The sequence below is a fragment of the Heterocephalus glaber genome, unplaced genomic scaffold (assembly GCF_053883595.1).
Source record: "Heterocephalus glaber isolate CG9 unplaced genomic scaffold, H.glaber_assembly_v1.0 deba00001600, whole genome shotgun sequence".
In the NCBI taxonomy this organism is placed as follows: domain Eukaryota; kingdom Metazoa; phylum Chordata; class Mammalia; order Rodentia; family Bathyergidae; genus Heterocephalus; species Heterocephalus glaber.
This window is the reverse complement of record NW_028258372.1, coordinates 11,535,470-11,549,546: the sequence shown is the minus strand read 5'-3', so window position 1 is coordinate 11,549,546 and position 14,077 is coordinate 11,535,470. Positions and strand designations below refer to the sequence as shown.

The following is a 14,077-nucleotide window of genomic DNA, read 5'->3' as shown; positions in this document are numbered from 1 at the left end:
GGCTATCTCATTTTCATTATACCAGGAAGGACAACTGATTAGATCAATCACACTTTAGCCCAAGTGATACAATTAACACCATAGCATCAAGCACACCTTAGAGAATGACACTTTGTGGTAGTTATTAATCTATCACCTTTGACTGTGTGAATTAAATCAAAATCGAGGACTGATCCAACATATGTTTATAGTGAATAAACTCTTCAATATAGCAACTTTACCCTTCAGGATGGGGAGTTAGAAGGAGTTGGGGAGGGAGGGATAGACAGGTAGAAGGATAGGGGAAGGTTAGCGGTGAGGCCAGAGGACACAGGAAGATCATGCAAACTCTAAGAAACTATTGAAGACAAGAGGAAAAGACAGAACAAAAGAACAAAGACGAGAGCAGAACAATCCAACAGGAATAGGGAGGCTAGAAACTGTATTTACTTTCCTTTAAAACTAATGACAATCTACAGAAGGAAAAAGAGAAGAAAAGAAAAATAAAGAAGAAATCTGAATTAGGGCCAGAACAGGAACAAACAGGGAGATGAAGAACAATGTGGGACAGCAAGAGAGCGAGTGAAAGAAAGAAAAGAGAAAAGAAAGAAAACAAGAAGAGAAAAATAAAAATTTGAAAAGAGTAGAAAAAGAAAAAAATGAAAATTAAAAATAGCAATAATAATAATTTTGAAAGTAACAAATAAAAAATAAAAATGAAGGGCCTCCTTCAGGGTATGTCTCTGCTGTCACAATAGACAACATGGGCATCAGTGTGCAGTTATAAGTCAATGAGTCTCAGCAAGCCAGTAACAGACCCGTGAAATTCAGGCAGATTTCCAGCTGCAAGTCCCATGTTGAGCTCCCTGTCCTCCTGCAGGGGTTGAACTCTGCAAGGTTCTACTGCAGGTTCCAGCTGCCCTTCCCCTGAAGATAGTCCAGGTTCCAATGGGAGGTGATGATCCCTCCAACTTACCAAGTACGGTGGTCTGGTGTGCCTTTATTGTAGAGATTCTCTTCACTTTTCCAGTGGGGTTCAGTTTTCATCAAGGAGCCTGAGGACAGCCTTCTTTCTGTTGTTCACTTCTGCTCTATCTTCTGGAGCTCAGGACAATGGCCTTTATGACCCCCTGTGCCTGTGTAGTGTGGAACCAGGTAGCAGCACAGCCAGGAGGCCAGAAGCAGGGGTGGGGTGGTGGTGTTTGCATGTGCCTGCGTGGCTAAGCTGGTTACTGGGGGGCGGGGTGAGGGCGGGATGGAGTGGGGCTCCAGGCGGCCCACAGAGGTCCTCACTGTCCACTGGCTGGTCGCTGGTGGGTGGGGCACAGGTTAGATGGAGCAGCCAAGGTCTTCTCTGCCCGCCTGACTAAGCTGGTTGCTTGGGGATGGGGCGAGGGAGGAATGGAGTGGGGCTCCACACAGCCGGCCGAGGTCCTCACTGTCTGCCGGCTCTGATTTTTCTTTTGAAAAATAAAATATCAAACCAAATCACATAGGAAACAGTTAAAAGAGCAGCTGGTTTGATTGATGTTGGAGTGTGCTCCTCTACATTCTGGCCACTTATTTCAATTTCTCTTCGAGAGGAACCAAGGGCTCTTTGAAGTTCTGCTGAAAAACCACTGATGCAGTGTAATCTATGCCAGTCATCATACCAATAAAATTAAGATCATGTCAGGTAGATTTTTGTATATTGATGCCCTTTTAAAGTAATACAGGCAAAAAAAAAAAGCCAGTTACATAGGAACAGAACTAAGAAGTGATATGTCCTCTAAGTATGTATTACTTCTCTGGAAACACATACATACACACACACACACACACACACACAATGATACAGATATCTCTGCAAAAACGTGCTACATATACATATCCAAATATCACCTTGACTCTTATGGGTCCGGTGTTCTCTGATAGTTTTAGTCTACCAGCACTTATTTGCTTGTGGTCATTTGTGGCTCAAATCTCTAGCTTCAGTGGAATCACCTATATTTATGAACTGTGGCACTGTCTAGCCAACATTTTTCCTCTTTCCGACCATGTCACTGAGACATAGGTCTCAGTCCTAAGACATAATAAATAATCCATTTCATTTGGAATGTTTTTGTTTGATTCCAGTATTACAGCTCCAGAAATGACATAGACTTTTATTCTGTCAAATGGATTGTTTTCATAGCTTTTCTAGCTTTATGATTTAAGTATTTAGTCTTTATTCATTTATGAATTAACATTTACAAGATTAGGAGAAGTTTTTGCAGGGCTGGTAAAAGCAAATGATGATACATAGCTCCACATCCTGCAAAAATTATTTTAGTTCACTCACATTTGGAAATTGCAAGTGGCTACTCCCAGTTCTGGAAAACCCTTCCCAATGGTTTATCAAGATTCACTTTGCTGAGCCTACTATGTGGAGACAGAGACATGGTTAAAGTTCTTGTGCAGTAGAAAAGGACAAAACCAAGAGCAGAGATATAAAAGAGGGGATGTAAAAAATCCTCACCACCAACCAGTGGGGTAGAAGACAAGGATTTGGGAAGAAGAGGTAGTCTTTGTGTGTCGGGGGACATGAAGCCAAAGGAGAGAAGAGACACAGATGGCATCACTGTGAATTGGTGGGTGAGGTGTGAGCAAGTGGTGGGAGAGGGCAAATGACAGGAAGGTGGTGATATAAATGGGGAAGTCCTAAGGAAATGGAAGTTTTTTGTCAGAAGGAAGTTGTGATTTGCTTTCCCGTGTTTTGCTTTGAGGGTGGCTAGATGTCTATCTGTTTTTAGAATTGCCAAAATTAAGGAAGTGTCTTAGTTTTTTTTCCTGTGGCTATAATAAATTATTACAAAGCCAGTAGCTTAAGAAAACAAATTTATTATTTTACCATTCTATAGGTGGGAACGTTGACAGGAGTCTCACTGGACTGAAATAAAAGTATCAGCAGGGATTCCTTCTGGGGACTTTGGGGCATTTAGTTTTCTGCTTTTCCCATTTGTAAAATCTGCCTGTGTTCATTGGCTGTTTCCCTTCCTCCATCTTCAAAGCCAGGAACATTTCATCTCTCTGACCATTATTCCATAGTCACATTTCCCTCTGGAAAAGGTTCTCTGCTTCAGTGGATTCATGTGATTAGTATTGCAAAGCCCTTAATTTAATTTCATTTGCAAAACCCCTTTGCCACTGAAGGTTAACATACTCATAGGTCATTGTTCTACCTACTATAGAATAGTTCCTTCTCTGACTTCAATTCTACTCTACTTCTTTTAATCACAACAAAATGAGGACACAACCAACTGTATATAGCTGCCATTTAGTTTTCTTTGTTTTTATTTTGTCCTTTGCTATCCATTATGACTCAGTGTGGATTTGTGTTTATACAAATTTTATTTGTATGATTTCATGTAAATCCCAAATAAATGCTTCCTTATGTGAAAAAAATGAGGACACAATTACTAGCTAAAGGAATTCTGTTCTGCACTCTTCTACACAGAATTCATTGTCAACCAATACCCTGCTATTATCTATGTGTCTTCTGCCCTGCCTAAAGAAGGGAGTCTCTAACCACTTGAATGATCCAGGGTACTGTTATGGGCCTATTCTTGGTGTCTGGAGCGTAGATTACAAAGCAGAAGTACCTGTGGCTAATGAGAATCCTTCTGTCAGCATAACCAGTTGATCATTCCAAAATGAGAGGAATATTTTGACCACTCTCATTTTTTCCTCAGAGAAAACATTGTGGCCTAACATGCTAACTAATCATGAGACCAATTTCATTTCAGACTTTGAAGGATACATTGTTTTTCTTTTCTTATGCAGTCATGCACTGTGTAATGATATTTTGGTAACAACAGACCACCTATACGACAGTGGTCCCATAGTATTATATTGCTTACTGACATCATAGCCACTGTAGTTTGTGTGAATAGACTCTGATGGTCGCACAATGACAAAATGGCCTAACTATATTTCTTAGGGAGTATCTCCATCATTGAGCAGTGCATGACTATATTCAAAGTCAAGTTAGCATGATTCATTGAAAAGAGGGACATAGTGCAAGAACTGTGAGAATCATATATTGTAAGACCTAAAATTTCAAGTGCAGCTCTGTGAGTTTCATTCTCTTTGCCAAATATGCTTTCCACCCAAAGTGAAAGGCTCCCTATCTGATTAGTTCCTCTATTGGCCAGACCAGCTGCTCCCTACCTGGTCCTCAACACAATGGGTTTCACCTTCCCACCAGCCCATGAAATTATTCAAATGAGCACATGACACCCTCCCACAGGAACCAAACCACTCCCTATCTTCTTGACACTATAGAGCCCACCTTCTGCAGCCCTTCCTGGTTCACTCTGCTTCTTTGTGAGGTCCTGCAAAGTTCCCCGTAGTGTTCAGTATTCTCACTTCCCTGGCTGGGAGCATATGTGACTAATAAACTGCTGCCTGTCTCATTTGTCTAGTGTAGATGTCATATGTACTAGCCTTCTTGTGTTATTTATAGGGATAGGGGTCATGAGGGCACCATTCTTTTCAGTGGACATCCACTGATGTTCATGGCTGAATGTGCTGTTAAGAGGTGGGGCCCAGTTGGAGGTGGGTCACTGGGGGTGTGCCCTTGGAGAGTGTATCACTTCCTGGTGTTCTTCTCCTGTGCTCTGATTCCTGGCTACTGTAAACTGAGCAGTTTTACTCTGCCATGTCTGTTCACCATGATGTTTCTGTGGCTGCCAACCATGGACTGACACCCCTGAAGCCACCAGGCAAATTAAATTTCTCTTCCTTTAATTGTGGGTACCAGGTATTTTGTACCACTGGCAGGAAAGCTGACTATTACAGCATGTGATAGCAAGATCTAAACCTAGAAGAGACTGATGTCTAGACTATAAAAGAAATTCTCACAAATTCACCAGAAAAAAGACAGGAAATTCAGCAGAAAACATGTACAAAGGATGTGGCTAACCAAGTGGTAGCAATCCAATTAGAGAAATCCTATGGCTAATAAATATTTCAAGAAAAGCTAAATCTTATTAGCAATCAAGGGAGTGGAAATTAAAATAACAATATTTCCTTACCCTTAAAATCTAGCAAAGATTAGGAAGTCAGATGGTATGTGCTGGTGAGGATATGGGGAAATGGGATCTTGGTGCACTACTGGAAACAATATAAACTGGTTCAGTTATTCTGGGACACAATCTGACCCAAGTAATGAAATGAAGCATGTCTTCACAACTAGCTTTGTTTCTAAAAATAAATCCCAGGTAAGCCCTAAAGGAGATGTTGATGAGGATGTTCAGCCAAGTAGTATTTGTGGTAGTGAAGAATTGGAAGCAAAATACATGACTATTGATTGTCAAGACAATAGATAAATAAAATGTGATGAAATGATTGAATGCTCAGATTAGTCAAAAATATAATTTAGATTTATATTTTGCAACATAGATAAATCTCAAAAATATAATATTAAAGCACATTTTAAGAAACAGAATAACCATTATAACAGCTTCTTTTATTTAAATGAGAACCCAAACACAAAACATATCACATATTTTTAAAATACATATATCTCTATCTCTATCTCTCTCCATATGTAAGTGTATGAAAGGTGGATTAGAAAGGTAATATGTATGGTAGAAGGGGAGAGAAGGTGAGGGATGAAGATAGAAAAATAACAAAGTATGACACACCAACTGAGGGGCTGTACCTTGACTGATAATAATGGTGTGCCACAAAGTGAGGACCATGATGAACCCCATTCTGTGTACCTGATTCTAAAGGAACAAAGAAGGGAGGAACAGGATGTAGGGATAAGATTATAGAGGACTGACTTGAAGAGTGGGTTTCCAACCTCTGAGCCAGTTCTCTTGTAGCCACTGTAGGCTCCTCTCCTAGTGAGGACAAATAGACATTGAGGACATCCTGACATAGCAGCAAAGAAATTGTAGTGGAAGACAAGGGATCAGAACCTTTCTTTCCATTCTGTCACAAACTGGTTGAGTAAGCTTTTGTGGGTTGCAGATGTCAACTGTGTTAGATAGGGATAAGAAAATCTGTTCCATCTATCCTATGGGGTCTTTGTGAAGATGAAAATATGATGGAAAATATCTAAAGCTTTCCATTAATGTCAGATGATTTATGTATCGTGACATTGAAGGTAGACAGATGACTGTAGTTGAAGGGAGAGTAGAACTGTTTACTATGTCCCTGAATTTATCTGGGCCTTGGTCTTCCAAAAAAGTACTAGAATTAAACCCAGATCTATAGAATTTCTCTTCACTGCCCTCCAGCCATAACTTAATGGGTTCCTGCTAAAAGTTCATAGTTAGTGTTGGTAATCTTGGTAATAGTTAGATCCTTTCATTACTAGGCTTCTATTTTGCTCTGGGATGAAGTCAGGAATAGTTTCTGAGCAAATTGGGCCTATTAGGCACTGGGAACAAATCACTAAAGGAAGGGACAAAAGGAAAGTGGCATTTTTGAGTGCCAAGAACTGATATTTGAGTCACACAGTACTTAAATTTTTTGATAGTCCAGTGCAGCAGAGACCCTCATCTTTATCTTAGAAATGATGTACAGTATCATATACACAAAGATTGAATCTGATTGATGCCATAGCCTGTGATTTTTGTCCTATGACTCTGTGGGCTCTCAGAAATCATCTAGTACTGAAAGAGAATTTCCAGGCGGATGGATATTTTCAACAAAAAATATCTCAGTTGGACAACTATGAGTTAACTGTGTTATTAAAAAATTATGGCTTAACTAAGTAACTATGTTCTTTGTAGAATGTACCTGAGTAGCCATGACAACTTCTGTAATCTGTCACCAGAGGAGTGTAACTGACTCAGAAAGTCCTGCTCCAACTCTTTGCTCTGTCCCACCTCTGCTGCTCTGCTTTGTGTAAACCCTGCTTGCTATATTCCCAGGGAAACTCCGATGGAATTAAGCCTCATAGATGTAAAAAGTGTCCAATAACTAACTAACCAAAGACTGCCATACTCTGCTTCTGCTTCCGTACCTCCTACTTGGAACCCTATAAAACTGCCAGCCCACCGATATCCTGGGCCTGACCTCCTTGGGGAAAGATCCCTGACAGGTCCACCGGTGAAAATAAAGCTGTTTACTGCCTCCAAACCTCTGGGGGCCATCTGTTTCCTGGTTCTGGTACTCTACAACAGTACTGTTCTGCTCAAAAACTCCTCCCTGTACTTTCACAGGAGAAAACGGACGTCTTTAGAGATTAACTGCTTTGTCCCACCTTATATACTTATATAGCGGTGAAATTGGGTCAGAACCAAAGTATACTGAATCCCATTATCTGTTGCTGTTTTATGCTTCCGTAGTTGCAAAAATTAGATTATATATAGTCTATGGTCATAAAATCAAATGGCTGTTCTCCTTTAAGGCATTTCTTAATGTCTATTTCTAGCTCTTCTCTTTTGTCATAGCCTTCTACACTATCCTTTCATTTTGGAAATACCTGTGGCTGCAAAGAGAGACCCTCAGAAAGGACTCAGTTCCTAAGGCACTCGACTTCCAAAAGTAAAAGAACTGAGGACCAGAAACTGGATTTGAAGACACCATATGAAGGGTTTTCTTGCAGTTATCCGTGGATGGACTTGGTCCTCTAGAAAGATGGTGAGTAGGAACACTCAAAGGTGATTAAGGTGATTAATTTGATAGGAACACTCAAAGGTGACTAAAACAGAAATGCGGTGGGGGGGTGGGCAGTTGATCAGCTAGGCAACTCTACCTGACTTATAATTCATTTCTGATCTGAATATAAATTACATAGAAAAGAAATGGTGCTTCCATAGAAAAATAAATGTATTGACTGTGCCTAAAAGTCCCAACAAGCAATTCTGTATTTTATGTAAATCTTGTTTCCTTTAAAGTACTATCAGGAACTGAAAGATTGTTCTGTGCATCTCTACCTTAAGGCCACAGATTCCTCTATACCAGAAGAGATCTGAAGTTATCTTTCTCAGTCTCTCTTTTCCCCCAACCCCAGGCTCTTCTTTCAGGATTATATGGCATTTGAGAAGCCGTGTAAAAGCCCACTAACCTCTCTTATTCAGGGGAAAGAGAAGAGATACAGATTCCTTGGGAGAGAAAGTTGCTCTTGACCAGAGGAGGATGTGAGGAAAGTCTTGGAAAGAGGGTGTGGGTGAGATGAATCATCCATTCTCAGGAAGGACAGGTAACATTAGAGAAAAAGGAAGGTCAAATGGAATGCTGCAGAAGAAGGGCCGACATAGAAAGTTCCATGGCCAGGCCCTTGTGGGAACAGGTGTGGGGTAGTGTGCATTAAGGGAAGTGGGCTTATAGGGAAGAAGGTGATCCATGTTTGCCACTGTACCTGTGAGCTGGCTAGCAGGTTTGCAGACTTACTGAAGCCTATAATAAATGACTCTAATAATTTATTAAATTAACATAATAAATAATATTTAATAATTTATAATAAATAGACTTATCAGATTGATTCTGAAATCACTGAACAGTGTTGTGAGTCAGAGTGGCTCTCTGTGGAGAACAGGTGGTAGGATTGATGGATGGTGGATGTACAACAGAAAAATGTTCTTTCTCATCATGACATGGCCCGATTCTCTGATACTAAAAGGAAAAGTTAAAAAATTCAGGCTGAGTAGTAAGTCCCTCTAATAGGCCTCTTCTTGATAAAGGGATAAATAGTGTCTTACCCTTCTCTTTGCATTCTTTTCAAAAAGAAATTTTCTGGAAAAGACGGACTTTGCCACTAAATAATGTGTCTCAAAGCCGCAAGGGCTGGAACATATACTACATATGAATCTTGTCTCTGAAATTCCTTTCAAGAGAAGGCATTCCACAAGCTTTCTCTATAGGCATTCTGGAGAAGTTTTCTTTACTTCTAAGCAGAGGCCCTCGAAGCCTCCTTTTTTAGATCACTTCTTCAGTAATTTGGAGTACAAATTTGTTTTTTCTGGCGATAATTTGAAAAGTTTATCCTCACAGCCTATTCCACAGAAACGAATTAAATGGACCTTGATTTTGGCCATGATGGAAAGATACACGTTTGCATGTCACAGATCTGATTTTAAATCCTAGCTCCACTATTTACTGGCTATGTTTCTGCCTTTGAGTTGTTAGACTAGCTGTTCCTTCTCTCCAAATCTTTGCCTGAATCTTCCCTTCATACCATGCAGGTCTCTGTTCCATCCCTAGCTTTCTACCTACCTTAGTTTTCTTCATAATTCTTATAATTACTTGTTGCACTATTTGCATGCTGATTTTGTTTTAATTTAAACACTCTTTTATTATTTGTCCTTCCCTTAGAATTATGTATATCAAGTCTAGAAAAGGTACTCAATAAATGTTTATTAATTTGGTGAATAAATGAATGAAGTAATGACTTTGGGCACCTTGGTAAATTTCTCAGAGGTTATTTCATCTGTTAAAAAGGTAATCAAATTTCCCTCAAAGGGTTGAAGTAAAGATTAGATAACACATCACCTACAAACACTTAGCACAGTGGCTACCACATCAAATACATTCAGGACGTCTGCTTTTTTTCTTTCCCTGGTGATAAAAGATTTTTTTTAATGATGTTCACCTAATGAATGCTTCAGAACCTGTACCACAGAAATAATTAAGTTGGTATCTGTTAACAAAAGATGAAAAAAACTCAATATTTTTAACAAGTTATGTGGCAACAGGAAGAAAAGACTGAATAAAGATTGATGAAGAGTATTTTATAAAATGTGGTTGATGGACGAAAGCTCAGCGATCTTTGGTTTTCAGATCTCCTCCTGTTACTGTTGCGTCCTGAGGCCAGGTCACTTGTTCAGGTAAGATAAGTGAGCCTGGGTTTGCTCTAAGGTACACTTCACTTACTTCCAAATATAGATCAGTTCAAACCAGTTTCAGAGTTTAGAGGCTCCACAGATGGAAAATATTAATCATTCTGGTTTCAGGTTCTTGGCTGTTTTCTGGAGATTAAGGTGCTTTCTAATTCTTTAGTCATAAACATCTTAACTTTTTTCATAATAGCACTTTAATAAAACAGTTGAAGACATTTGTTTTGCTTGTTAAATTGGGTGACCTCTTCAAAATTTTCTTTGTTTCTAAGCCTGAAATTATACTGCAGAAAATAATTTTAAAAGAAGACAGATAAAAATAAGGGAAAAACACAAAATGAAAATAATAGAACAAAATGCTGGAAACACTTTAAGATCCTTGTCAAACTTAGTATCACATCAGATACTGAGTCTGAAAGTGTCAACACCAATCAGTAAATGTGAAAAGAAGAGGCGAAGCTATGAATGTGACTTGAAACTGTGACAGAAAATAAGTGCAGTAATTTAAAAACATATGATTTGAAATCTCACTTTCAATTTTTAGACATGGGTAATCTAAGAAATTTGATTTGTTCTATAACAAAGTTTTATAAGATTTTAGATAATTGGACATATTTTATACTAATTTAGCTTTATTGAAAGATTAAAAGTAAAGCATATACTAAAATTTAGTTCCCATCTAGCTTATTCTAGGTAGAATCTTAACACATATCTTTTACAAAAACCTAGTTCCTAAGAATGAGATAAATTTTGGACCTTTATTAACTTTGTTGGTTCAGACATTCCCGAAGAAGAAGTGCAGTCATTAATTTCTCCCTCCTTTTTCTTTTCCCTGCAGTGTCCTGTCCTTGTCCCTTACTCTTCCCTCTGTCCTATATCTCCCTTCCTTTTGCTTCTTCCTTTCGTCCCTCCTTCCTCCTTTTCCTTTTTTTTTACAATCCTTTCAACTTCCATCCTATACCACTCTTCCTTCTTATTCCTCTATTTTCCTCCTTACTTCCCTTTGTCTCCCTTGCTTGCCTTAATTGTCCCAAGTGAGTTTGAAAAAAGATCATGTAAATAATTAAGTATTAATATCTTAGTGAACCATATAGGTAATCCTTTTAATTTGAAATATTCTATAAGTTTTATTAGAAATGAAAGTGAACTCATTATAATTTTTCTATATAGATGCTCCTTGGCTTAGGATGGGGCTATATCATAATAAACCACCATAAATAGAAAATATTATAAGTCAAAAATGCATAAGTTGCACCAACCCATAGAACATCATAGCTTTGCACAGGGTTCAGTGCACAGTGTTGGGTGTTGACCCTCACAATCTCATGGCTGACTGGGAGCTTCTGCTCAGTGACACAGCCCGGCATCTCCAGAGTGTCGTGGACTTACCACCAGCCCCGGTGAGAATTCAGAACTTGAAGTACAGTTTCTGCTGAATGTATACGGCTTTCCCAACATCATAAAATTGAAAAACTTTAAGTTGAACTATTATAATTGGGGAACTATTTATATATAGCATTAATGGTGCTGGTTCTTCTTTGAGGCCATATCCTGTGCCTGTGGTTATGAAGTTCTGCTCCCTGAGAAGGTGTGATATGCTCCCCTCTCTGACCTTGGCCAATAGAATGAGGTAATGCTACGCACATTCTAAGCTTAAGGCGTAGGTGGCTACTCTGGTCTGCATGCGCGTCCCACACATTAGTATGTTGAGACTTAATTGTCACTGTGATAGTATTCAGAGATAGAGCCTGCAGAAAGTGATTACATCATATCAACTATATAAAAGAGCCCATTCCATCTCTTCTGCCATGTGAGTAAGGAAAGAATGTGCACGGCTCCAGATGTCTTCTGAGACTGGGCTTTAGTTAATCCTTGAGTCTTGGACTAACAGTCTTGGGAACTGTGAGAAATAAACTTGTGCTGTTAATATATTACCCACTATAGCAGCAGAAACAGACTATGGCAGGCAGAGGCCTTGCACATTCCTGCTTTGTCCTCTTGCACCTCTCACTGCCATGAAAGGATAATGCTCAGATTCTTCTGCAAGTCTCAGAAAGAGAATGAGAGACACATGGAGCAGAACCACGCAGCCATGTCAAGCTGACCCCCAGGCAGCACACAAATTTTATGAGCTACATAAATGCCTATTGCTGTGTATGACTGAGATTTGGTGGTTATTTGTGGAACGTTATTGTAGTAATAGGAAAGTGACAGACTCTGTCATCCAATGTCTTCCATTTGGAACATGTGTGAATTGAGGCCCACAGAAACCTAAGGACACAAGTTACTTGATGACAGATCTGAAATGAAGATTTGGAGCTTCTGATAGGCAGACCCGTGCTTGTTCAATAAGCTATGGCTTTCTGTGAACTGCATCTGTATACTCCTAAAACTTTTCATTTAACACTTATCCTCTGAACTTTTATTAATACCTCCTTATTATTGATTGATTAATTGATTCATCTTGTCATTTCAGAAGTCAGTTAACTATTTTTGTAAAATGCAGAAATAAAAGATAGTAATAGAAAGGAGGGAGATACATTGTTCTCAGAGGGGAAGGGGATTAGGACACGGAGGGCGGAGGAAGAGAGGGCAGGAGAAGGGATTAAGAAAAGGAATTGGGATGTGTTATCGTACATGTACCAACTCCCTGCAAGGAATGTAAACATCATGTACTACATATACTAATAGCTAAAATAATGAAACAGACAGGCAAAAGTAAACACTATGATAGTAGCAAAATGTATCAGTCTTCTTGTGCTGTGTGTGTGTTTGTACCTGTGGTGGGGAGCTAAGAAAATTTGTCATAATAGCTACTGTTAGTTGAGCAATTACTACAATTACTATGTGCCAGGTAGTCTGGTAAATACTTTTAATTCATTACTTCATTTGGTCTCTACCAGGTGCTATGGAGGCAGGAAGATAATGCAGCTAAAATATGTGGGAAAGGAAGCGTGACAAGATTCCAGAACACATGCACGGAGCAGTTCTCAGAACCCTGCTTGTGGACTTCTTACAAGAACTGAAGCAGGATTTTGGTAGGATGACCTGGATGTAAGTGAGCCCAGTGCGGGAACTATAAAGAAGTCCACCACACCACAGCCTACCGCACTGTCTGGTATATTTTTATTTTTTCCTCCTTTTTTACTTGGCTCAAATTCATTCTGCAGAGCCCATTTTCCCCTATCTTTCTGTTTTTTTCTTTACCTTTAATAAATGTGAAACTTTGCCATGGTTTACGCTTGTTTTGTTCAATTCTTTGTCCAGTACAGAAAGGAAATAGAAATCACCTTTAAAAGGAGATTCCAGTACCCCTGAATCCAGTAACACTATGTTTTGAATGTTTGTGATCCCTCTAAAGTTCCTGTTGAAACTCAACCCTTGCTACAATAGTATTAAAAAGTGTGGCCTTTGGAAGGAGATTAGATGAATAGGGTGCCCTCATATGTGGATTAGTCCCCTTATAAAAGTGCTAGAGGGAGCCATCTCCTACAGCTGCTTTTGTGGTACAGTGGCAGAGTAGAGGAGTTCAACAGAGAACATGTGGCTTGCTAACAGCATATTTACTACCTGGCCCATTATAAACTAAAAGATTGCTAGTGTTTGGACTTAGAATAGTAATGTGTAAGTGTGGCCTGAGAACTCAGAAGGCCCTTTAAAACATCAGTAAGGTCAAAACTCTTTTATTTGTAAGATTAAGACATGATTGTCTTTTCCCTTGTGTTGGGATTTGCACTGATGGTGGTAAAACTACTGTCAGTTAACCATGACTTAAAGTGGTGGCACCAAACTCTAACTGTCACCATATTCTTCAAGCATCAAACATTCACAATATACCAAAAAGCCAGTTTTGCTTAAGAATGTCTTAATGAAGCAGCAAAGACTAATCTTATGAAATTTTGATTCCGAGTTTCTATCTTTTCAATGTATAACTGTTGGCCACTCATAGATCTTCTTTCAAAGGAACGTCCGTTTAGGTCTTCTGCTCATTTTAAAATCAGATTTTTTTTTTGCTATGAGTTGTTTGAGCGTCTTATAAATTTTGGATACTCCTTCCTTATCAGATGTATAGTTTGCAAAAATGTTCTCCCATTCTGTCAGTTACCTCTTCTTCCCATTGCTTGTTTCCTTTGCTGTGCAGAAGCTGTGCATGGAAATTTGGGGATAATTTCTGATTTCCTATTTTCAGGGAAGGTTTCATTCCACCATGATATTTATGAGTCAGAAAAGACTTAGAGAAGGAGATGGGTATGCATAAGAAAAAGTGACTTCTCTTTCTCCTGGTG

General features: G+C 39.1%; 1 long non-coding RNA gene across 1 annotated transcript; it reads left to right on the top strand.

Annotated features, from left to right (window-relative positions):
• Positions 1-5,508: 5,508 nt before the first annotated feature.
• Positions 5,509-13,020, top strand: LOC110350946 (uncharacterized). Its single transcript, XR_002397907.2, has 3 exons — positions 5,509-7,596; positions 9,736-9,782; positions 12,695-13,020. It is a non-coding gene; the product is annotated as an uncharacterized LOC110350946 (long non-coding RNA).
• Positions 13,021-14,077: the final 1,057 nt, after the last annotated feature.